Source organism: Candoia aspera, chromosome 8 (assembly GCF_035149785.1).
Source record: "Candoia aspera isolate rCanAsp1 chromosome 8, rCanAsp1.hap2, whole genome shotgun sequence".
NCBI classification, from domain to species: Eukaryota; Metazoa; Chordata; class Lepidosauria; order Squamata; family Boidae; genus Candoia; species Candoia aspera.
Window position 1 is genome coordinate 13352137 of NC_086160.1, and position 26601 is coordinate 13378737.

At 42.1% G+C, this 26601-nt stretch overlaps 1 protein-coding gene across 4 annotated transcripts in view; it reads right to left on the reverse strand.

Annotated features, from left to right (window-relative positions):
* APBB2 (amyloid beta precursor protein binding family B member 2) overlaps positions 1-23641 on the reverse strand; it is a 183022-nt gene extending 159381 nt beyond the window's left edge. For 2 of the 4 annotated variants that reach the window (XM_063310123.1, XM_063310122.1), the window contains exon 1: positions 23576-23640. The gene's annotated coding sequence lies outside the window, so the exon portion shown is untranslated. Of the gene's footprint in view, positions 1-23575 lie in introns of all 4 variants that reach the window. The other 2 variants (XM_063310124.1, XM_063310119.1) reach the window with 2 other exon arrangements.
* Between the last annotated feature and the right edge of the window lie 2960 nt (positions 23642-26601).

The window sequence follows — 26601 nt, forward strand, 5'->3', positions numbered from 1 at the left end:
CAGCTATATAAATATGGATGGATGGATGGAAGGAAGGAAGGAAGGAAGGAAGGAAGGAAGGAAGGAAGGAAGGAAGGAAGGAAGGAAGGAAGATGATTAACAACATCAGGGCCTATCCAAAAAAGATGGTACCTGAATTCAGACTTGGGATGCAGGTTTCCTACCTTAAGCCACTTTTGAGCCAGAAGTCAACTCAAAGCCAGTTTGAATTTAGGTGACCGAGATTTGGTCCTGTTAACCACACAATCGCAGCAAGCTAAATACCTTGTATTTATCTTAGGCCCATAAAATCCCAAGGCTTGATATTAGACCCTTGGGTCACCTGAAGCATTCAGCATCAGTCAATATTCTAGGTAGCTTACAAAACAAATGCCACAGAGTAGTGGAGAAGAAAATGGCTGGATTCATATATCACACTAAACAACCATTGGTTGGTTTGGTTTTGCGTGATGTGTCACTGTAGCTTGTGAACCATGTGTTATGCCAAAGCGTGATAGGTGAACCAAGCTAACTGCCCCTCATTTAACAATTCACAGCTTAGCTGTTGCAAAAGAGAATTAGCTTTCCATTTCTCTTACATTAACCCCCATCCAACTAACTTTTGGGGAGAGGTTAACCTAATACCTTTTGTAGAGTTACTATCATTACCTCAGAATGCATTGGGTCTATGCAAAGTCAGAGTATCAGTACGCCTATCGTGAACCTATTTATCATTTTCTTTCAAATTTCATAAGTCTTACATTAATAACTTTCTCTTACTTCCCTGCTGCTTATAAGACTCTTGAACTGTTCTTCCTCCCCTTCTCTTATTTTATTTTTCATTCATATGAAAGTTTATTGGGAGGGAATACTGAAAGGCTTGGGTCAAGGTTATACTATGCCAATTGCTTGTGGAACAGGGAAAAAAAAGAATAAAAAGAATAAAAGTTGCTGAGAAGTTTGTTTATTTATTGTATTTATATGTTGCCCTATTTGTACAGAGTCAGGGCAGATCACAAAAATCCACAGTTCAAGCCTCTGTGGTAAATTACATAGAACAGCAAAAAGTCCACAGCTAACATGTAAATTTTAAAATGTACACAGTAAATACACTGTGTAGCATACAGTAATGCTACAGCAATAACTAAATCATACATAAAATCTCAACAGAGTTCATACCGACTGGTCTCCATCTAAGATGGCTGTCTAGTCCTCAATTTCTGCCCTGCTAGATATTGATACGTTATAAGGTCTCAGCTACAAGTTATACAAGACCACAAATGAAACATTTGCCTATATAGGTCAAATCACTAAATGATCTGTCTACATACGAGGTATTCTAGCTATTACAATAAATCTTTCAAGCGTAGCACAATCGAACTACACCGTGGGTAGATAAGGGACTGCAAAAATCCCAAACCAGATCAAGTCCCTAGCAAAGACATAACTGTTGGCTATCCTGCTCAAGCAGTATGGAGTTTGGCTAAGCAGTTGGATCTTGTTTTGGTACTAAAACTGGAACAAGCAAAAAGACAGGAAGCTGACATACAAAGCTAGCTTATATCAAGGAGACTGCTATCTGACATAGCTCAAGATGGTCTTATAATTGATTGATTATTTTTCTATTGTGTATATCACTTTTTTAGCCATCCCAAAGATGGAAAGTCTTGCCAGCCTACAGATGTGCTAGCCTGGAATTCTGGAATTTGCATTCTCAAACCAGTCGACGGGCATCAGAGTTGATTTAAACATAGAGTCTTTGAGATAGGAATTTTCCCAGACCATCAGTGGCCTCACTCAGCATGACTAGATGCTCTTTGGCTCAAAACAGTCTTTTTGTAGCAAGGATTTTGATTTTCTACCAGTACTCCTGGCACCCAAAGTCCATCCATTCCATTATCTTAAAGTCATAGATCAATTCATACCAGGTATCTATTTATCAGCTAAACACATCTGACACACCAAATATTCTGCCAGATGCTTGCTTAATAGCCTCAAACCACCACACCAGCTAAGTACAACTTTACGTGGCCTTTAATAATACAAGAAGGCAGAGCCCATGGTCGTTCAGCAATATTAAGTCAAGGCATTATTTATCATGAAATACATTGTTTTCATCCAAGTCATTAGCTATTGCCTAGCAACCATATGCCTGCTACATCCAAGCTGAAAGATGGAAACTGACAAGATGAATTTTATAATCTTTAACATATTCATCATTCTGCAACTCCTGGAATAATGCAATGTCACTCACAAGGTTATAGCTGTCACTCACCAAAATCACTCTTCATTTGGCTTGCTATAAAAACACTCATCACCTCTTCCTCATGTTCTCAGTGAAGCAGACTAATAACAGGGATCTTTCAAAAGAGTTTGACCCTCATTTTATGATATGGACAGTTTCTGCTTGAATGTGCCCTCTGGAGATTGCTGGAGGCTGTCTACTTTAATATCAGTAGCAGAGGGTGTGTTTATCTTGCCACCTCTATGTCTTCATTTTCTGAAACACACTGACCAAAGTCCATATTACTGCTCTTCAAATGCATAGACTCCTGATCATCTCTGATGATGCTAATAGGCTGCTATCTACTTTTCTTGAAGTTTTACATATAAGTCTGACATAAAGACAGAGGGTACCACTGCATCCACATGTTCACACTGCTTGACCCATTAAGATTCCCAGAGTGCCGTTCTTCACAGATTGGATTTGGAAGCATTTCATTGGTGTTCCTAAATAAAATAAGCTGGAAGTCCATTCTGCTTCCATCTTGCCAAAATGCTTTAGGCTTGGGGAGTCCTTGGTGCTTTCCGAGCTTCTGTTTGCTTGCAGATGTTTCGTTGCACCACTAGGTGCAACTTCAGTGCGCTGAAGGTGTTGCCTAGTCGGGCAATGAAACGTCTGCAAGCAAACAACCAAGCAAACACCCAAGCTCAGAAAGCACCAAGGATTCCACAGTTCAACCCTGAGCTATAGAAATTCTCTTCTATTGGTGCATTAGGCTTGGTAAAAAATATTTTTTTTAATTTGTCAAATGAATTGATACTTTAAATACAAACGTATAGCAATCACCACATATCTGGGCTCAAGAGCTAAGAGGACTGGATCTAGTTGCCCATGGATGGGCTAAAATACCAGGCAGGTAACTAAACTGAGAAGTTAAAACATCCCAGAAGAAAGTAGTGGTAAACCAGTTCCACATTGCTCCAAGAAAGCTACCTGGATGTGTCCATATAGTTCCTACAAGTTGAGCTCAACTTCTGGAAGACTTTACTGCAGCTACCACTTTCAGTGCACAAAGCAAAACTTCGTGACAAGTGTACTCATACTCTGGCTTTGCATATACCCAATGCATTCTGAGATAATGATAGTAACTCTGCAAAAGGTATTTGCTTTAGCCTACCCCAAAAGCTACATGCCTTGTGTGGAGCAGAGTGGTAGGCGGCAGTATTGCAACCGAAAACTCTCCCCACGACCCGAGTTTGATCCCAGCAGAAGCTGGATTCTCGGGTAGCCGGCTCAGGTCGACTCTGCCTTCCATCCTTCCGAGGTTGGTAAAATGAGTACCCAGCTTGCTGGGGAAGGTGACGACTGGGGAAGGCAATGGCAAACCACCCCGCTATAGTCTGCCAAGAAAAATGTCGCGAAAGCAGCATCCCCCCAAAGGGTCGGACATGCCTTGGTGCTTGCACAGGGGACCTTTCACCTTTCACCCCAAAAGCTATTTGGCTGGAGGCTAACAGAAGAGAAATGGAAAGCTAATTCCCTTTTTCCAACAGCTTGTTGACTTCCATGCTGTGTACAAAGGAAAGACAGAATTTCAGTGGAATCCCTACCCAGCCTACTCCCTAATGACCAGGATGGATAAATTTCTGAGGAAAAAAATGTTACAAAAGTCCTAATTCTAACAAATGGCAGGTATCAGAAAACCTAAGGACAAACATTAAAATACACACATGTGTGTGAATTCAAAGGGTCTAAGGAAATAATACCACCCTTCTATAAATGTATGAGGTTCCACTAAAAAATGGTTAAGAAAGTGGATTGAAAAACTGAGAAGTCACAATTTCTTTGTCTTAACTGTGTCAAAAGCTAATTCCTTGAATGACATCAATCAACAGCAAACTTCTCCTTGAATTCAATGATACTAGTACTGGCTTGCTTTAAAGGGCTAATAAAAGGGCTAATAAAAGAACTGCTGAGATGCACAGCGTTAAGCTGGTGTAGCAACCAGAGTGCTCTCTGTGAACCAGAGATATCCATATTCAAGTTCCAGGTCAACCTCTGGGCTGGTTACTATCGCTCAGCCAAAATGACCTCTCTCATGAGGATGCAGATGGTTCAGAAGGCATGTCTACCATCCTAAGAGCTTTGAAGGAAGGCGAGATTAAGTGGTAATAAATAAATAACGTATGCATACACACTTAGGAAGAGTACTGTGTAAACACTAAATCAACTATTTATTTCTCAATGTAATTTAGTACAGATTACAAAACAAGTGCCATTCAAAATGCTTAACACTGGTGCAGAGCAACCAGGGTGGCCTTTACAGTTCTGCCAGCACTTTAAGATGCCAGCTTCATGCCCAAAGCAAACAAGCGTGCACAGCCTTTTCAACATTTCATTCCTTGCTGATGATCAAATAAATTGGCCCACCTGAAAAACACTGGCCAAGAGAGCTAACATGATGTAGTGGTTAAGGTGCTGGGCTAGAAGCAGGGAGACCCCTCAGCCATGGAAGGGATGTGGTGGAAAAAATAGGAGAGGTATGACACCTTGAGCTCCTGAACTAACACTGGGATATAAATCTAAGAAATAAATAACATAATGATGATAAAATTCAGTTTGGGCAACTGGCTTCATTCGCATGAACAAACCAGGCCTGAGAGTAAAGGACATGGTGCTATGTGCCAACCCAAAGCATTCTGCCAAGCAACTCGTCTGAAAAATCTTTCTTCTTGCCTTTGATATAATGTGATCTATGTGGACTGTGTTTAAATTTGTCTCTGTACGTGAGACAAGATATTGTCTCCTATAAAGCAAAGAGCTGCACATAATTACTGATCTGCACATCTAAGTTGTGACTCTTTTCTCAAGATTCACTGTAATCCACAGGTAGTAGTATGCTGGAATAAAAGCAGGAAAAAGCAACTGCATGCAATTATCTAGGGCTCTCTGTTCCATATATATGACTGGTTTTCTTGGATCATTACAGTCTTTATTTCTGCTTCTTCTGAATGATTCACACAACCATATTCTGCTTCTTGTATTCCCTGCCTTTTGCAATACATGATAACGGCAGCTTCAAGAAAGGAAATCTCTGGGCTTCAATAGTATTGTTGTGAACATAGCCCAAAACTAAAAAATGGGCTTTAATTAAGGATCTCAAACAAATGGGGGGGGGGTGCTGGCTAGGGAATTCTGGGAGTTGAAGTCCACACATCTGAAAGTTGCCAAGGTTGAGAAACACAGGGCTAGAGAATAGCTCCTGAACTCTACAGCAATATCAAATGTCAATCTGACCCATACTGGAACCATCTATCTGTTCAGCTGCTCTGCAAAGCTAAATCCCATTAACACATTCTGTTAATTCTGTTCAAATTCTAATCAGCTGACAAAATCCTGAAGCAGGCCAAATGGCAGACGTCTCTGTTTATACTTGTCCATTGTTAAGAAGCTGTCCTGTGCTTTTATCCAAGTTTAATCATGTGCAAAATCTCAGAAGTGTTCCACCCCAGCAATTCTATTCCCTGCTCAAAAGAGCAGTTTCTTTCTGCCTCATTCTCCATTAACTGGTGCAAATAAACTAACACAGTTTAAAGCAAGATACATGCTTTGGATACCAGTTTCTCTAGTTCCTGCCAGGTTGAACTTTATGTGGCAACGGTGCCACACATGACCGCCCATTAACGTCTGAGTTAGTGATTTTTATGATTGTTTGTTCAGTCAGTCAAAACTTAGCTTTAAAGCGAATCACAGCACTCTTTGGCAGCTGTGCTATTCAATAAAGAAACTCGGCAAAAACTCTCTGCAGAATGGGAGGGGTGTTCGGGTATTGCCGGAAGCGAAACAAGATAATGCCTGACCAAGTACTTGGACTATATTCTGGGAAAGAACAGCAGTGCCAACAGAATTACTAGAATCACTATTTCTAGAAAATCAAAGCGAAGTAACAGAAAGTCTCTGTCAAAAGACCGAGTGCTCTCCATGGATTTGGTCACACCTTGCTTCAAGGCAAACTGAATCAATCCCAGATTCTGACCTTACATCAGTGTCAAATGCTTTTTTGTTTGTTTGTTTTGCTTGTGTACTTTACAGTTGCCTGAGGACATAAATAATCTAAAAACAATGTTTTCTTAAACAGGAAACTAAATAAGAATGGTGTGTAACAGACAGCATAGAAAGCATTTTCTCATGGTTGACTCCAAGTCAAATTAGTTTCCAATTATGCCATTGCCATACTGATATCTATAAATATCAACTGCTTTAGTTACAAAAGGAAAGGAAATGATAGCCTAATAATTATTCAAGCATATGGCTATATCATTTGCTTAGGTTTTAAAGGCTTTTCACAAACCTCAGGGAGGAAAAGAAAAAGGCTATAGAATAATATAAATCTGTACTTTATATTATTTTAAGCAATTTAAGATATGTGGACTTCATCTCCCAGAATTCCATCTCATGCCCAGCCATGGTTTAACAATCTTTTGTTAAAAAAACTACAATTTCAATTCGTTAAATAAACTACCATGAGGTAGGATCATGCAACCACCCAAGCCAAAACAAACAACAGGCCAGTAAACTGCAATAAAAATCCCAGAAAATGAAACAATTGCTAGCACAGGAACTCAAACCAACATCACTGCTGTTCTTAATTAGGTTTGGCATCAAAAAGAGAAGAGTAACAATGCCAAACAAGGAACTGTAGAGAATGGTTCCATAACCACAAGCTAGATGTTGGTTAACAATCCAAAATTAACAAGAGAAAACAAGAGGTATTGTTGGTCAGGAGAAACCATATCTGGGGTGGGTTCAAACAATTCTGCAGGGAATGGTGCTCCCTCTGAAAGGACTCATTCATAGTCTTCAGACTGTTACTTAAGCATGAGATATCCCTAGATCTCCAGATGATGAGAAGTACAGTTGCACATCTACTTCTAGTGTGCCAATAGCAGCTGATCCTGAACTGCTCACAACTTGCAACTCTTCTGTTTTGGTTACATCACAAATAGGCAAGTGCAATATATTTGTCATTACATTTATAGCCTGACTTTAATGCAGAAGCTAGAAGAGGTATACAGAGGGCCCTCTCTGCCTATTTTTCTCAGCAATAACCATCCTGTGATATAGGTGGAGTTGAGAGAAGGTGACTGGCCCAAAATCACCCTGTGTGCTTCTGTGATGGAGATTGGACTAAAACATGGGTCTCCCTAGGTCTAGTCCCAATACTTGGCATTCTGCATTCCATTACAGCTGAGGATCTCAATGTGATGTTGAACTACATTCCTAAAACATGAAATTTGTCATCTCTTGAAGCACCAGGATATACCTTTGTTATCTATCTTTTGAAAAGTCTCTGTGTTCTAAAAGTGAAAAGATGATGCAATACATTGCTATATGGTATAGATTTACTGATAAGCGTAGGGACTGAAATAACTTTATATAATTATTTATTGTTACTATCTGGATCTTTTTTCTGAATTGTTTTCTTTTTTATTGTAATCACTAATATATTTAGTGGGGGTTTTCCCACTGTATAATCCCTAATTTTTTTTCTAGCCATTGGGAATGTAGGGTTGCGTTAATATATTTTACGATTTTAAAAAAAAATTAAAAAGCTTTGGATCCTGCATTCTAGATCCATCACTGGACAATGGGCTCAACGACATAACCACCAGGGTTCCTTTCAACTTTTTGGTTCTGTACTTAGTCAGTGGTTTTTCTTTTCATATTTCCTACAATATACATTGATTGCAACGCACAATATTTGGAGGCTGAGAGGAAGCATAACAGAGTCTATAGCATTAATAATCACTGGCATTTTTCAAAGGAAGACAAGCAAAAAAATCCAAAGTCTTTCAACCAAAAGAGCTTATGATGGCTGAGCGGTGAGAAGAGGAAATAAGGAAGAGCATGAGAATAATGAATGAAATATGCAATGTAGTGGACATTTTTTGCCCTTGTAACAACAAACTAAAAACTACAAAGAAGTCAAATGCACATACGAGGCTGACGTGGATTCACTGTACAATATTATGTCTGAAAAGAAACTCATCGCTCCAAGAAGTCTGAAAAGAACGTAGGATTTTCAGAATTCCTTAAGTTACAGAGTTACTGACTCTACTAGTACCATCTTCTTTAAAAAAAGAAGTAAGATCAGAAAACTAGTGCTCATTCTTTTCTGTTAGCATCTATAAAAATTAAAGCTGCTCTCATCACAAGATGCATAACATTTAATAGGGGCTTGTGGTTCCTATTAGAACTGCAGCCAGGCATGATGCAGAACAAACCAACCCCTAAACCTGGAGTGAAGATGTTTTAGAAAATGCACTCTTATAAAAGTAGATAACCTTTAATTTAAGCAGGCATGTCTTTCTTCAAAGGTGCCTTTTTTAACTTGCAAATTCTCCTGCAGCTACAATTTCTCTTGCATCTGAAGCATTGATTCCCTGCTTTTAACTGAATTTACATGCCACTGAAAACACTTATTTTGCTTATTTATTTCAAAAATTTGTAGGCCATTCTTCCAAGGTAGTCTTAAAAGCAGCTGATGACAAATAACTGGGCTGCAACAGAAGATAAACCTAAGGTCCAAAATTCACCTTCCTGGGAGTAAGCCCCACCAAACTCTAAGGGCCTTTCTTCTGAGTTGACATACACCGGTTTTTACTGCCAATGCTATGGAAACAAAACAAAACAAAACAAAACAAAAATGTTTAAAAGGATTTACACCATTTAGGTAACCAAACTAATGGAACTCTTTTGAGCAATCATAACAATTCACCAACTAATATCGCAAATTCTGAAAAATTACTTGTAATGCATTACTTTAAAAAAATGAGCAATCAGAATCTCCCTGCACCAAGAAGAAAACAGATGGCTCTAACCTCTGTTAAAGACAGCCTTCAGTTTCGAGTATGTTCTTCATTTTTCAGCTTACCCCATCATGTGTGACAAAGAATATAACTCATTGCTTGACTTCAGGTCTCAAAGATTCCTGAAAAACTGAACCTCCATCAGAGGCTTTTTATACATTTATCCTCAAGCCAAGCACAGCACAGATTGTCCGTGCACATCAGCAGTCCAAGGCAAGCAGAGAGGAAGTGCTGCTGAGTGGCTGGTGCCAAAACAAGCAGGCAAAGTCTGGAATTTGTGAAACCAAAAATAGATGTAGCTCAGTGAACCTTCACAGCTCATCTACTTCTCACTGGCAGAGCACAAGGAGCTAGCACACCAAAGTCTGCTTGGGAGAAGCAGATCAGATGGGCAGCTGCCCCAGTTTTATCAAGCCCAGCATTTTGCTCAACTTGCAGACAAGAGACCAGAAAGGAGGTGAAGAATTGGAGAATGAAAGCAGGAGGAAAATGATGGGACCGCAGCTGCGATTCTGCAAGTTAAGCAAACAGTACAGTTTTCTTCCTCGGAAAATGAAAAGAAAAATCATAATACTGAAAGCAAATTCAAGAGCAAGCTAAGAATCAAGGTAAGAATGGACTAAAGCATCAGAAGATGTTTGGGCCAAATCCAGCTAAAATTAGCTTTTTTTGCTCTGAATGGGAGCACGTCAGTCAATTTAGGCACGTTTAACCAGCTTTCAGTGTGCATATACACAGAATCCTGTTAACATTTCCACGAAGGAACATCTCCAGTTGCTTCTGGACCAAAGGTACCTAGAATTAGCACTCATAAAGCAAGTCTGCAGCTGTTGCATTTTTACCTCCTTAATGTATTGTTTTCCAACAGGCACTGATGGGAAAAACCGCACAGTGGTGATGGTTGTTACCAAGGAAAGACAGTATCTACAATATCAAAACTCAGTGAAAAGGGAAGAATGAATGTGTGATAAAAAACCTTAGCTGAAAGTACCATTCATTTCAATGGGGCTCATTTTCAAGAAAGCATGCATTTAATGGAATTGCTAGTTACCTTCCACCTCACAAAGATGGTTTTGATTTTACACGGAAACATATCAGCACGTACATCTGACAGTCCTTAACTTGACACACTAAGCTAAATCCAAACAAAACACATTACTTAGGTCCTCACAATATGCTTGCCCATCCCTAACCAAACGACAGGATACTGTACTGAATTAATTGTCTGGGTTTACAGAACCCCCTGAATTATAAACCAGCAGCTAGGGGTTTGGTTCACACAACATGCTAAGCCAAAGTATATCTTTGTGGGACAGGTGAACCCAGCCAGGATATTCCGCAGTTTAAGCCTCTTCCCTGAATACATTTAATTGTATGCTGCCCCAGTCAAAACACTCTGAGTAGCCCAAAAATCGCAGTCCAAAAATCCACAATAAAAAGACGAAACCACAAGCAATAAAATCACAACACTAAAAACTGGCAGAACAGCAGCCCCAAATATTGCCACTTACTCCCCAAAACCTCAGCAGCAGAAGGGCAAGTTTTTAACCAGCTTCTGAAAGAGTAAACGAGGAGGAGCCAACCTGGCCTCAGAGGAGAAGTTACTCCATAAGGCTGAGCAACCATTGAGAAGGTCTGTTTACGAGCTTCCACTTCTCTCATGACATACGGAGGGTAATCTTCAGTAGGACATACAGGGTTTTATAGGTTCTGATCACACCTTAAGTTGGACTCAAAAGCAAACTGTCAACCAGTACAGCTTCTAAAGTACAGATGGTATTCTGCTCTAATGGCTCTACATATTAGGCAACTGTGTTTTGCACCAGCTGTAGCTTCCAAATAGTTTCCAAGGGAAGGCGCTTGTAAAGCAAATTGCAGTAAGCTAGACCCAAGATGATGAGGACATGAGTCACTGTTGCCAGACCCTCGTGCTCCAGAAAAAGCAACAACTGATGCACAGTCATAACTGGGCAAAGATTCTGCCGAACCAGCAGGAGCCATGAGTCCAGAGAATCCCCACATTGTGAGCTTGCTCCTTTGGGGGTGTGTACCCCTACCCAGATCCACAGGGCTTCTGGACAAACAGCCTAATAGCGTTCACTCCCATGCAGTTCATCCCAAACGCTAGCTCAGGACTTCTGCTGTATCTCTTCCTTGGTTTAGGGTGGCAATTGAGTATCATCACTCTACCAATAATACTATAACCCAAGTGGAAATATGATCTTTCCCTATGGTTTCTAACAGATACTTAAAAAACAGGGAAAGGGCTGCCAGGACACCTTGGTCCAGCTAGGGTCATAACTGTCCCACCAGCCAAAACTGGGCAAAGGCCCCCATGGCCCTGGCTTCCACCTGCTGTTTAAGCAGGGGCCATGAAACCAGGAGAGCTCCCTGCTCTCCTGGGCATGAGGGGGAATGCGGCCTCATCCAGAGCTGGTTTTGTTACAAAACCGATTTGATGTCTAGTGACAAAACAAGTTGTTTTGCCCCATTCAGACCTTTCCAGTCTCCAAGCACCAATTCAGGACTTTGACAGCATCTCCAACTTGGCCCAAAATGGTGATGTAAAACTGGATGTCAACGACCTTCCCCAGAGTCTTCATTTAGAGTTTTCATTTGGATATTCTTAATACAGGCAAAAGCACCAAGACCCACAGTGGTATTCCCAAGAGCTCAAGCACTATGTCCCCCTCACCCAAAACAGTGAGTGGGAGCACCCTCTAAGAAAGGACTGCAACCATCATAAAATGGTGCCCCCAACTCCCATCCTTTTCAGGGGGTCAGAAAAACATCATGGTTGATGGTACTGAACACTGCTGAGAGATTTAAGAGGACCAAGAGCGTGCACTCCTCCAACTGAGGTCCCAACAAGAGCAACCAATGCTATTTCTTTCCCACAACCAGGTATGAGTCATGAATGAAAAGAATGCAATGTTTCAGCTAGGATTTTCTGTAGTTGATTTGCTTCCACATTCTCAACTACCCTTGTAAGGATAGAAAAGTTGGAAAGTTGGCCAAAGTTGTGGGAAAAAAATAAAAAAACCTCTGGATGAATGTACAGCAAGGATGCATTATACCCTTCCCAGAGAAGTGCTGACTAATCCTTGGAGCCGTTCACATCTCCCCAGGCCAGGAAGAACATAGATCAAGCCCTCCGGTGTCAGAGTTTAAGCAACTCTATCCATTTCCTCAGCTCCATAAGATCAAAAGAATCTCAGATGGCAACACAAGGCGATGTCCTGCTCTCCACAGCAGACTCTGCCCAAATACTGTAATGTCCTCAGAGGTCCTCCCAACTCTGTAGCAGAAATGACCTCCAAAGTCTCTTCCAACTCTATGATTTTTTTAAAAAAATTCTACGTTAAGAGTAAAAGAAAGATAGAATTAGGCTTGCCTAATTAATATTCCATTTTGGTTTGATATTCATGAAATGGTTAATATAGTTTAGCAAAGATCAATATCCTTTAAGGACATGAATGTGCTTTGAATTATGTATCAACAATTTGGAATTCAACATTATGGGAAGAATTATGGATTTCTTATGCATGGGAGACAGCAAAGAAGACCATTATTCTACATTGAAAAAGACAGAATTAATCCAGATTTATAATCTTGGACCATAGGCGAGGCCTCACTTTCGGTTTATGAACTGGTACCAATTGATGAAATGGAAAAGCTGATGCATATTAATTTTATATGCTCAAGGATTAATAATGTATTTTACCAATTAGCATGAATGGTATCTTTTGTAAATAACCTAGTATGCTTTTGCATGTATTCTTCTTCCTTTTTGCATTAAATACTGTAGAATAAAAACTACATTATGCATTAAGTAGTAATCCAATTGTTAATGGAAACATGATCATCAGAAAAATCACCTTCTCTCTCAGTGCATTAAAATACCTTGAAATTGCCTCCTCCTCCTCCAACAGTGTAATGTGCTCTGGGCAATATTTCTGTCACTGCCAATTTAGAAGAGCATGTGGGCGTATTCAGAGATCTTACAGTACCATTAAAACCATCACCAAAAACAACATTGCCCAAGCCAACTCATCACACAGAAAATGAAAATTCCTATCCCCAGGGCACTTAATTCCAAGAGTTCCTTGGACATTACAGAAGTTAACCTTTGCTTTGTCAATAAGCTGGTGTGTATTAGCTAACTGCCAGCACTTGGGAGAAACAACATTCAGCAAGAATTTGCACTGACAGCATTATCTGGCAAAGAAAAACAGTTCTTTTATGCCAAGCTTTACCCAGGATTGGTAATGAACGCTGCCCCAGCCAGATCACTGATTCTACAACCTGGTGTCTAAGTTATTGTGGTTATCTTGCCTCATGGTAAACTGAGCCATAAACATCTGACAAGAAAGTATGTACAACATCTGTAAAACAGATCAAAGGAATTGGGGGCAGGGTAGGTAAAGGTAAAGGTTTCCCTTGACGTAAAGTTCAGTCGTGTCCGACTCTAGGGGGCGGTGCTCATCTCCGTTTCTAAGCCTTAGAGCCGGCGTTGTCCATAGGACACTTCCGGGTCATGTGGCCAGCATGACGACACGGAACGCCGTTACCTTCCTGCCGAAGCGGTACCTATTAATCTACTCACATTTGCATGTTTTCGAACTGCTAGGTGAGCAGGAGCTGGGACTAGCAACGGGAGCTCACCCCGCCGACAATAATCAATAATGGAACAGATACTATTTAGAAATATACCCCCACTTTTGATGCTTACACATCAAAGTCATAATGTGTTTAGTTTGATCTTGGCTTGGCATGTTGTTTGAAGCCAGTCTTTGAGGTTTATAAATCATGGCCTCTGGCTCACATGGTGAAAATGTTGGCTGGAAAAACCAGGAAGTGTCTGCTGCCCAACTAGTCATCATAAAGAGGGCTAGGACACTGTCCAGGATGGCACCTTTTTGGCAAACAGAACCTGTCTGTGGTTTGCTAGATCAGCTGGCACCAGAACACTAAGTAGATGGAGATGGGCAGTGATAGAAATTTGAAAAATAAATAAATAAATAACTGACTCTTGCTTGGCATCATGCATGATTTGCATATATTCAAACACAACTCTGCACACTACAGACCACATATATAACATTACATACGGTTTGCACACAGATGTATTGGCCATTTCAGCAAAAATTAATTGAATTTAGATGGAAAGTGGATAATTTTCAAGCTTGCCGGTGGCTGCATTCATACCTTCATTCCAAACTATACCTTCACTAACCATAGTAAAGGTAAAGGTTTCCCTTGACGTAAAGTCCAGTCGAATCCGACTCTAGGGGGCGGTGCTCATCTCCGTTTCTAAGCCTTGGAGCCGGCGTTGTCATAGACACTTCCGGGTCATGTGGCCAGCATGACGACTCGGAACGCCGTTACCTTCCCGCCGAAGCGGTACCTATTGATCTACTCACATTTGCATGTTTTCGAACTGCTAGGTGAGCAGGAGCTGGGACTAGCAACGGGAGCTCACCCCGTCGCACGGTTTTGAACCGCCGACCTTCCGATCGACAGCTCAGCGGTTTAACCCGCAGCGCCACCGCGTCCCTCACTAACCATAGTTTATTGAATAAACCACAATGGGTAGAGCTCACACATCACCCTAAGCCATTAACCCAATTTATCAATTTCAGTGGTTCATGTAACAATGTTCTTTGCTTGCCTTGGTTTCATACAACGTGAACTCAGCCGATGCCCCTCAACTTTCATTATAAGCAACCCATGTGTTTAATGATGGATGAACATGAGAGGTATTTCTAGCACACTTTGCTATGGTTCAGTTCACATAATACCGCTTAATGTACTATGAGAATCCAGTCAATGTGATTTGGGAACCAGTTTTGAGGATTCAGTGTAATGCAAGAAACAAATTGATAATACTTTATATAATAAATCATGGTTAAGCCAATCATAATTTAGCTTGCTGTGTGAATACAGCCTGCTGCATATACTCAGAATATGGTTCCTATAGTAGCTGTAATATTATATATATATATATATATTTATATATAATAATATTATAGCTATATGTATAATATGTAATTACTTTTACCAATAAATTGAACTCATAATTGGGCTTGCATGCTACACTAAACCATGTTTTGCTAAACTAAGATATAAACAAAGGAACCCCCTTTCTCCAGTAACATGTGATATAATCCCACCCAATTTGCAACCCTCAGCTTCATAAAACATTTCAGCATGGCTGTTGGCCATCAAAAGCCTTTTCTCACTGGTATGAACCATTGTTTACATAACACACATACCCCACACACACACACACACCCAGAGCCCTGAGTTAACTGAGTAGATGGGGGTTTATCATGTCATGCATACAGGACCAATCACTTTGATTTCAACCAAACTTAAATTGGATCCAAGTCTCCTGCTTTTGTTAGTTTTGAGCACTGGTTAACTTTTATGCAATTGTTAAAAGCATGAGGCTTTTTTAAAACTGTGCTAGGTCTCCAAGCCACAATAAAACAAATTCCCCACCCTCTAAATTCAGAGGGATCATGTTAAGAAAGGTTCATTAAAAAAAAGCCATAATCCTTTTAACAGAATGCTGTTAAAATTTGTAAAAGAGAATGAGAAGTTAAAAGCAGAAATTACATCTATAGGTTTAATTGCTCCGTAAGATCATATCCTCTATTGGGAATGCTAGTTAAAAATGGATGGGGGGAAAGTTGAGCAGGTTTCTAGATCAAATCTTGTAATTAGCAAGGTATACTTTTATACCCACAAAATGCCCTGGAGCTATTCTGAATTTTCTATTAACGGCTTTGATTGCTTCAAATTATTTCTGAAAGCAACTGTGCATATAACATGCTTTTTTTTTATTAAGCCACAAAATCTACTCCATAGGCTAAACTTCACTGATGAACTGCACACAAAAAATGGCATAAAGAAACAAATTACAGATCACACTGAATATAAACGAGGTAGGTAACGTTGTGAACATGAAATATCAGCTGTGAATGGCAGGTATCAGAACACACTTGATATCACAAGCTGGACACAAACATCATGCAACTATAAATAATAATTTGAAAGATAAACTGAAAGCCAGCCGTTCCAAGGACAGAGATGTCAATTAGGTCAACAACCAGTAATTGTTCAGCTTCTGGGCTGTGAAATAGAGGGCCAAGAACTTGTAAATGCATGGAAAGGTGCGTAGCATCAGCAGTGGGTTTAAACCGCCATGGGGAAAAAAGTAGAACTTCACCTACTCTACATGCTTAGGGGGCAATCAACTATTTAATGTGGCTTAATTCTAGTTTGCAGAAATGATTTTCCAAGAAACTTCAGCTGAGACCGAGTCTATAAGCAATTTAAGCAGTGGGAAGATGAGGGACTGAGATTTACTGCCAAATCCTGACAGTTTTATAATGTCTGGATTCACACCTGGCTTGGAAAATCAAACAAACTAATTATGACTGATCCCAGCCAATATTGAGTACATTCCAGCAGTAAAATCCTCTGTACTTTGACAAGTGTGCCTGAGTCTAATCCCAAACAACTGACCCTTCTAAGACAAGCTAGCCAGCTTAAGCAAGCCTTTGCATTACTTTAAGCTGAAGTCAGATGACCCAAATTTGATTGTGATTTTCATACAACAGGCTTATCCCATGGAAGCATCCTTCTCCTCTGAAGATGTGCTATTACTATACTTCCTATCTGGATTGTTGAGGGTGTATTCAGCTTGATAGGATTTTCCCAAACAAATCCAAAGCTTTGGTGGAGGTAGGACACAGGTGATGAGCTAATGAAAACATGAACCACAGGGAATAGATGACACCTGCGCCTTGAGTTTGGGACCTGGTCTCCATAGAAATAATGCAACAGATAGCAAACAGATCACATTCCAGGAATTACGGTCAGGAAATAATGTTTGGCATACATTGTACATAGTCAGAACGTGGTTGATTTCTTCACGCAATTAATGAATCCAGCCATGGGTGGCTTACCCAACAATCATGGTTCGACTATGGTTTAACACTTGGTGAACCAAGTCAGTAATGAGAACAAAAGGGTTATGTTGGCCTGGGGGCTCAGATCCTCATTGATTCATCTTATTTCCTTTTTTAAAAAACAACAACACTGAAATACTTTCATTAATCAATTATATACATAACCTACTCAGGCACCACCGGAAGTGAAAAAGATGTCAATAAAAAAGTAACAGAAGAATGTGCAAACACTATATGGTCTATCAGCTGTGAATACTCACCGTACTCTAAACCAGTGCTTCTCAACCTTGACAAGTTTAAGCTGTGTGGACTTCAACTCCCAGAATTGCCCAGCCAGCATGGCTGGGCAATTCTGGGAGTTGAAGTCCACACAGCTTAAACTTGTCAAGGTTGAGAAACATTATTCCGAACTACCACTGGATTCTTCAGCAACACAACTTACAGAATAACACAATATCAATATTGTATATTATCCTACCCCAGCTGAACAATTCTCAGCAGCTCACAATAACACCTCGTAACATGCAAAAAATCCAGAAAGGTAAGACTTCCAACATGCTATACATGTGGTCTGGCTTTAAGATCTTCCAGGGAAGACTGGTCCCACCCTATGCATTTCCTCTAAGGATGGAAACTAGAAGATTAGTCACCTCTCCAGCCTTCTGCTTTCCTGTTTTTCACGCAAAAAGCAACAGTGTGAGCTGCAGGCTGTCAAAATCACCCTTCCTCCTTTCTGTCTTCCTTGCAACACACAACTTGTCTGGGAGATGGTGAACTTCCAGCATTCCCAGTGCCTGAAATGGCTTTGCTGCCTTTTGGTATATTCATTTTATTTTTATTTCATTTATACCAGGCCTTTCTGCTTACTCCAAAACACAGGGCATCTTACAACAAAACAAAACAAAAACCAAATCCTTGAGTACAAAACATAATACAATGGATGCAATTAAAATTCAAAACAAAATTCACATAAGGCATATCCTAATATGACCTAGCTTGATTTTTTTTTCTATTTCCTTTCCTTTTTTTGTTTAAAGTTGACTCCTAAATCAATCACAAAATTTAGTGCACAAATTGATCTTGGAGAATATAAATCAGGGACCAGGGATGACTATCAGCCACCACCTTACGTGTTATTTTTCACAAACTCCCCATTATCTCAGCCTCAGGAAACTTGGCTCATAGAAGACATCCAGACATCTGCAAGGCCTGCTGTCTTACAAACCTGTTTCATGTAACATCCTACACCACAGAAGTTTTAGCCTAGCGTGCTGTGTGGACTCAGCCAACTGCATCTTATTCAAGAAGACACGATTAACAGCACTGTGGCTTTGGATGTGTGAACCCAACCAGGCTTTCCAGGGGAATACAGTGGTTGAAGGGGACAGTTTTGTCAAGTAACTCCTTGACAAAAAAGGGGTGTCAAGATGGTATCCACATGGTCTTAGGCACCATCCTAACGTTTTCTTTAACTCCCCCCAAGGAAGACTCTGGGCTAAACGCACTGAAACTTTCCATCTTCAACCATTGCAAGAGAACTGCATAGGCCAAAAGGCTCCAATCTCTTAATAAGACCAGGGGATCGAGAAGGTCAGGCAGGTGGGAGACCCTATATTCAATTGCAAAACAGTTTTTATGGCAGTGAAGTTTATTTCTTATGTCCCCCAAATGTTCTTTCAAACAGCAATGTTTTCACAGCCCTGCAGAAATCCATAAAGGTGGATTTCTGCTGTTAACCCATGAAGGCAGTCCATATATACAAGAGCAAGCTGTTACCCAGGACGGAGTTCCCAGTGAGAAGACCCAATTATGAGGTCCCTACTGGTAGAACTCCCTTGGGGATGGAACCCTAAGTAGGCCTTCTCTCCCTGGCCTTACTGGATGGGCAGATCCCTTCCAGAGCAGGCAGTTTTGAAGATATCTAGGCCCTGAGCCATGTAAGGTTTTAAAGAAGCAACTGTCAGACTCCCCGATCAGATGTTCCCAGAACACCTTATCGGAATTGCATCCATCTTCATCAAATCCGTGTCAGCAGACTACGAGTCGCCAGCAGGGAGCAGGAGCAGGAGCTGGACTAGAGTGTGAATCATTTTGTTTGGGCTAGGTGTTTATGGTCCAAGGTCATCCGGCCATATACCATCCAGGCCATCTGCTGGTGCAGGGAGGGGGCACATGCCTTTGTGGGTAGTAAGGGGGGAATTAGAGGCTTTTTGAATTTAAACTGTAGAACAAGCAGGAAAAAGCCATTCGCAACTTTGATTGTGCATCGGATGCTTTGCTTCATTAAAACAATTAAAAGAGCGCAAGTCTCTGAACTGTCATTGAGTGAATGCTCGTGCATACTGATCGTTACAGCAACTAGCTTCTTGAACTGCATGCAAGAGGCAACTGGCAGCCAATGAATCTCCCAAGGTAAGGATGTAACATAGACAAATTCAGGTGTGCCCATAACTATCCAAGCAGCCAGGTGCTGAACCAGTTTAAGTTTCCAGATGATCTTCAAGGGCAGCCTGATAAAGATTGCAGCAGTCCAACCATGAGGTGACAAGGCCAAGCCAAGAATTTTCCTGATCCTGCAAAGTTATGGATTGGGCCATTAATTACTCTTCAAATCCAGTTGTCCCAAGATATCCTCAACAATGTGAAAATTGTATGACCCAAGAATAAGCTTTAACAGATGCTGGACTCCTACGAGAGAAGCTATCCACATCAACTCTTCCAAGGGTCATGGTGTGATCCTTGTAATTCTTTTAGCAGCAATGAAGAGAACCTCATACAAAAGGAGCTTGCTGAGCAAGCTCTGGAAAATAGGCAAAGGCGATATACTGCCTGTCTGCTAAGCATTTTGGAGGAATTTAGCCAGTGTGATTTGTAAACCTTGGTTTTATGGCTTAGCATGCTGTGTGAACCCAGCCCATTGTGGTTGTTTTCAGCATCTCATGATGTAGCATGTTATGTGAACCCAATCTTATTTAGACCAGTGAATCATCTTCCTGTTGATGCAACTGAATTTCCAGTTATCTACCTGGGTTCAAATTCTGATTCATTATTCTGTACAAATGCCACCGTTGAGGCAAATGAGGCTCATTCCCCGGGGAAGTCCATGCAGGAATGTATCATAATGCTTTCATTATATTTAACCCATTCAGACACAATCCAGTCCCAGCTCCTCACAATCATGCTAACTGGAATGTAGAACCCTGGGCATTTCCTCCAGTCCTGTCAGGTGTTTCCTACACCACAAAAACACTGGCAAAACATCAAGATGTCTTCTTGACTGGCCAGGCAGATAGCATTGGGCACGGCGTGGACATCACAGCCCATCAGTCCTGCATCCCCAGGCATTGATTGTACTTCTTACCATTTGACGTCTTGGCTGCTCTGCATTTCTGTCTTGTTTCCTTGGACGACTGAACAGGTAGGGCTCGGTTTCAGGATTCACACAACATGACTGTGTTATAGCAGCCCCTCTCTCACACACGACTGGCTGAATTAATGGGTTTGCCCAATATGCTTTACGTGTCCTGCTTATGCTGGGTGAGTCTAAGACTCAGGCAACTGGGTTAAATCAGTAAATCAGAGATCCGTTGAGCACAGACTGGCAATGCTTAGTGTGCAGATGCAGCCATAATGAAACTAGGATAAAATTTATGACTTTTTGCATTCTGATTGTTTTCTCAGAGATTTTAATGTAAGCAGCCTTGAGTATTTCCCATTTGTCAGCCATATAAGTCACAATAATGATAATAATTTGCAAGCAAAGGTTTTTTCCCTTTTTTTCTACAGCATGAGTGGAATTTGTGTTTTGATTTCTTGCAGTACAGGAAGTCTGTCATTTTTTTTAGTTATATTAATCCACGTCTAGACCTCCACAGTAGAATTAGAGTTATTTTTAACTGTGATTGTTTTTATGCATTTACTATTTTTAAATAAGTGCTGTATGCCACCCAGAATCACTTTTATTTGAGATGGGTGGCTATATAAATACGATTAATAATAATAAAAATAATAATAAGTTTCTTGTTTCAAAATGGCAAAAGACCACACAAACAATTATCACTGATCCTAAGGAAAGGAAGATCCAGAAGCCACCAAACTGTATTTAGGGGCCATGAGTTACCCACTCTTATTCTAAAATGAGGACTAATGCATACAACTTCTGTTTCCCCCATCTTAAACAATTCTTGCCGTTCTTGATTTCATCGGAATTGAATGGTGGGGCTGCTGTGACAGTGATCTTTTATTTAAATTACTTAGGGGTGAGACCATGCGTACAGAGGTGTGCTAAACATATTTCCTCTGAAGGAGATCATAATAACTTCAGCAGAGCCTGCTCTCAGGAAAGTATGCCTGCTAAGTCATAGCATGGTTTTCTGCTATGTAACCCTATGATTAACAGCCTCTCATCTAACCACAAAATGACCATGTACATGGGACTGGATGACATGCTAAGCCAAACCACTATATGTTTAGCATACCATGCGAATGTGGCCATCATGGTTTGTTAGTTATGCATTATAGCTTAGCACAATGGGTAAGTCCAGCTGCTGCCTGGAGAATCATGGCTTGTTACAGTCCACAGATAGTCCTTAAATCCCAAGGGGGAAAAAAACTATATAGACATATTTTAAGCCTATTTACTTAATATTTGTGCAATGTACATAATGCCTGTTACAGACACCAAATACCAACAAAATCAGCCCCATCCAGAAAAAACAGCAGCAATAAAAATATCTGATGACAAGGACTTCCCTCAAAATGCTGTGTCGCAGCCAGGTTTTGGGGAGGAATGGGTGGAATCAGATATTATTAATCAATGAACAACAGGAAACATCCAAACATAAGTAACATCTAAAGTTACTTACGGAACTTTTTAAAACAAACACTGACGCTGGTCAAGCTATTCATATCCCTTTGCATTACTTTATTGTTTGTTCTTACTATTTTTGAACAGCCCTTTCTGCCCAAAGTCACACACAAATATACACAGCAGATTCAAAAGCAAGGCATAAAACCACCCGAACATTAAAACAACAGAAATGCCTCCTGGGATATGATGGAGGTCCACTAGAAAGAGGGCTGTGGGGTAGCCAGTTTGCTGTAAGTCTGTCCAGCCTTAGATGAAGGCCTCAGCGCCGTCCTCAGCATATCTACCTGAAGGTCTTCCTGTGCTTTAGATCTGCTGCGTAAATGTCTTTGCAGCCTGTTCTCCCTATTTATATTGTGCTGGTTTTCAGTCTATTTATTTTTGCTCACTTTACGATCGCAGATGCTATATTGCCAACTGCTCAGAAAACGTCTGATTTTATGTAGCCCTATAAATGAGGCAGAAGTGTTAAAACATGGCCTGTGGTTTTGCTTTTGCTTTCCTTCTGCCCCCATCACCATCAGAAACTCTTCCTTCCCATTTCCAGAGAGAAAACCATCCGGGTCCCGGATCTTACCATCTCGAAGCCAGAAACTTAACATCTGTGACTTCTGTGAAATCTACCTTGCCTTCATGATGGGTTTGCCCTTTACTGTAAATCTGAACTCAGCTGACACATCCTGCCCTGCAATGCCTTGATTCCCAGTCGCAGCCCACCTTTTCCCTCCAGATTGCTGAAAGGATTGCAGGGATCTGAAGGTTAACGAGCGAAGGAGCCCTTCTGCACATGGCCAACAGCCTGCATTTTCAGAAAAGGGCCATCTCCCTTCCCTTCCCACCTCACATCTGCTCGCCAAAGCTGCGTCCTCCCAGCACAAATCCTCCTCCGACAGCGCAGCGCGGTCCAGCCACTCCCGTCTCTCCCTCCCTCTCTCAGGATGTCCCCGGGAGACGCAGCGCGATAACACCAGGGGTTGCCTTTCGGCCCCCTCCCCGAACAGCCCGCCCCCCGCCCCCCCCCCCCAAGATCGGAGGAAAGTAAGAGCTCCAAGTCCGAAAGCGGCCGCGGCGCACGTACCGAAAACGGCCTGCGCGTAAAGGGAGACAATGGGGATGCCAAGCCCCACAAGGCCGGAGAGAGGGGCTGGCGGATGCCCCGGGCAGAAAGGGGGCATTCATGATGGGGGGAGAGGGAGGAAGGGCCGCCGCGGCTTACCAAACAGGCCCAGCCGTTCCCCTCCCTGCCCCCCTCCCTCCCCCCCGCGCCAAGCTCCGGATTCCCCCGCTGCAAATCCACGTTCGTCTTTCTGCCGGCTCCCTGCCTCCCCGCCCCGGCCGGCCTCGCCCCGCGGCCCCACAGCCGGAGCTGCCCCGGTCCCCTGTCCGGAGCCCACGCTCGGCTCACCCCTCGGCGGCTCCAGCTTCGCGGCCGCCCCGCAACGCGCTCCGAGGGCAGCCCCGCGCGGCAGCCGCGCCTTCCCTCGGCTGCCCACGGCGTGGCAGCGACGGGAGCCACGCGAAAGCCCCGGCCGCCGCCTTCCCGAGCCGGCATCCCCGCCGCCCGCAGAGGGAGGACGGAGCCGGAGGCGCCCGCCTGGATGCTGCCCGGCGCTGCCCTTCCGCGCGCCCCGGAGAGCCCCTCGCGCCCCGGGCTTACCTCCGGCTCGCCCCGGGAGCCGCGCTCCCCGCTCGCGCCTCGCCCGCGCCTTCTCCGCCAGCAGCAGCAGCAGCAGCAGCAGCAGCAGCTCCCCAGCCCGATCGCGGGCTCCAGCCAGCCTCCGGAAACGCTTTCCCAGCCTGCTGCGCTTTCCCCAGGAAACAATTCCGGCCTCTGGCGGCGGCGGCAGCTCCCGCTCCTGCGCCTCCTCCCGAAGCCGAGCGAGCAGGAGCCGGGCAGCCAGGACGGGAGGGCGACGTCCTGTGGTCGCGGCGACTCTTTGCAAGGCGGAGGGCTGGAAGGCTGGGACGGACGGAGACCTTTCCCGGAGAATTTCTCCCTTCCCTTCCCTTCCCGTCCCGCCGCGAAGTCTTCCTTTTAATGCAAATCGGGGCGGAGGAGGAGCGCGATTCCCAAATATCCTCGGGGAACGAATCCTGCTGCGCGGCGGCTCCTCGCCTGCTGTCGGTTTGGTGGTTCTCAGCTTTGGGGATATTTTCAACCCCCTCTCTCAAAGAGCCCGGGTTCTTGTGAACCAACTGGAGTTAGTTTCTGGAGCAGTGTTTGTCAAGCTTGGCAAGTTTAAGATGGGTGGACTTCAACTCCCAGAATGGCTGGCTGGAGAATTCTGGGAGTTGAAGTCCACCCATCTTAAACTTTGCCAAGCTTGACAAACACTGCTCGAGATTCATAGTTTCTAGATCTATAGGCATTCTGCTCTGGTGTCGTTTATGATCCGTCCCAAGAATGACCATCCAGGACTTCCCTGCAAGGGCACCTGGCAGAAAATATTACACAGTCCTGTGGAAGAGGGCATGTGAGTGAGAAAGAAACTATTATCCAGCGAAAATGCAGAAGCTGGAATTTTTCCTACCTCCCTTCTTCCACTAAAAAAGTTAGGATTACACAACTGTCCCCTGAATCAACTCTTACATGTCCTCGCCTTTTCCAGCGCCGCAATTCACCCAAGATTTCAGGTGGACTGCATTTGCACCACAATACTATGTTTCATCATTTTTAACCTTTATTACTTTTTTTGCGGCTCAGTGTCTTGCCCGAATCCAGCATTAATTCAGTAAACGGAGATTAAATAATTGAGCATAGCCAGTGGTAGACATTCAAAATGACTACCAGATGGGATTCCCTCAACTCAGGTGTCATCGACTAAGGGGTCTCTCTGACACAGAATTCTCAATTCAACCATGAGGAATTATCAGCATTTACAGAGCTGTTGGATTCAGCCCACAGCTGAATTTAGAGATTTAGAGAGCCTAAATTTACATTTAAATTTACACATTTAGAGATCCTAGTTTGCACAAGATAGTATACCCTACTTAGCATAAAACTGAACTTTGATTCTGCTTCGAAATGTGTGAAAACTTACTGGTTAGCATGGAATGCTGCATGAGCCCTAGGTGGAAAATAAGACTAGTAATGGAGACTGCACCTTCTCAGTCTTACTAGAAGGTACTCACATGACCACAAAGACAGGGTGGTCATTTGACAGGGTTCATCTATAAGTTCATCTGGTAATGATCATGGCATATGGAAAATTGTGACTTGGAAGGTTAGAAGAATAAATGGCAAAAGAATGAAAAAAATGTGTGTCTGTGAAACTGACAGGAGAAGGGTATAATAGATCTGAATGAAGCTGTTCTGATCTTGTGGCATTGTTGAATACATGCAAGCAAGTACATGAATGAATACAGGAAAAGAAGTGAATGAAATGGCCTAGGTAAGGTCCAAAGGTTTGAGCTGATGTCATCATGCCAGTTTTTAGTGTGAATGAAATTAAGCATGAGGCTGCATGTTACATTCTAGTGAAATTAGTTCTTGGAGGACATTGTGCAGCATTCAAACCAAAAATGATCCAAGGGGAAAAATATTTTTAGGCGACATGAATCTATGGTGGAGTACAGAAAAAATGGGTTTTCAGAAATCCAAGAATTAATGAGAACGATGACTAATTGATGAGTATCTCTCAGAGAGAATATTTTCACACTGATGAGTATCTGCTTAGAAAAAGGTCTGTTTCAAATGAGAGGCTTAAGCATGAGGTTACTCATTCCTAAGGGAATGAAATTAATATACATCTAGAAGCATGATTTTATTGTTTACGATAAAAAAGTGAGAAAATTAGTGAAAGGTACAAGGATGCTGAAAAGTTCTGAAGGTGAAACAGATGATTTTTTGTTAGTGCCAGCAGCAGATCATGGGAAAAATATGAACAAGGAATAAAAAGTGACAAACTAGAGGGAAAGTAGAACAACTGCAGAAAGTACATGTCAGGCCCAGCCCAAGAACAATGAGTCAGTGCATTCAAAACTCCAGTTCTTTATTTGCTCTCACCATATAGACAGAATCTTGCCAGACTTAAGCTACTAAAGCTACTTAAGGGGAAATAACCTGGGAGACTCTAGGGCAGAGCTATCCTGAACTTCTTTGCTTTCCCATTAACGCTCTCCAGACTCTTTTATCTCCTTGGAATGTGCTCCCTCCTTCCTGAGAACCAGCAGAAGTGTCGAAGTCCACCACAGTACAAGTGCTGTATCTATACATGAAGTATGAAAGAAGACACTTGGTGGAATGATGAAGTGAAAGAGGCTGTGGATAAGGAAAAAATGCATATAACAGAATGCTGCAGAAAATAAGGATGAGAGGCAGGTACTGTATAATGTGGACAGCAAGAAAAATATATATATGTAAAAAAAATCTAAGAGCAAGGAACAGTTAAGATTAAAAGAGGCAGAGAAAACACAGAGTGATTTTGATGGAAATAAAACATTGCTTTGGAAGTGGGTAAAAAATGGCTTAAGAAGCCTCCAGCTGAGCAATTTAAAAAAAAAAGTGTTAAAATTATTTGGGATAAGATTGAAAGGAGAGAATGCTAGAAGCAGTGTTTTAAAGATGTCTATGAGAATGACAGTGCTATGTCACAGAGTGGAATTGAAACAAATGTGATAAACGCTAATATCCAAGACAAATGGGTGAAAAGAAGTCATACATGCTGTGAGAATATTGAGAAA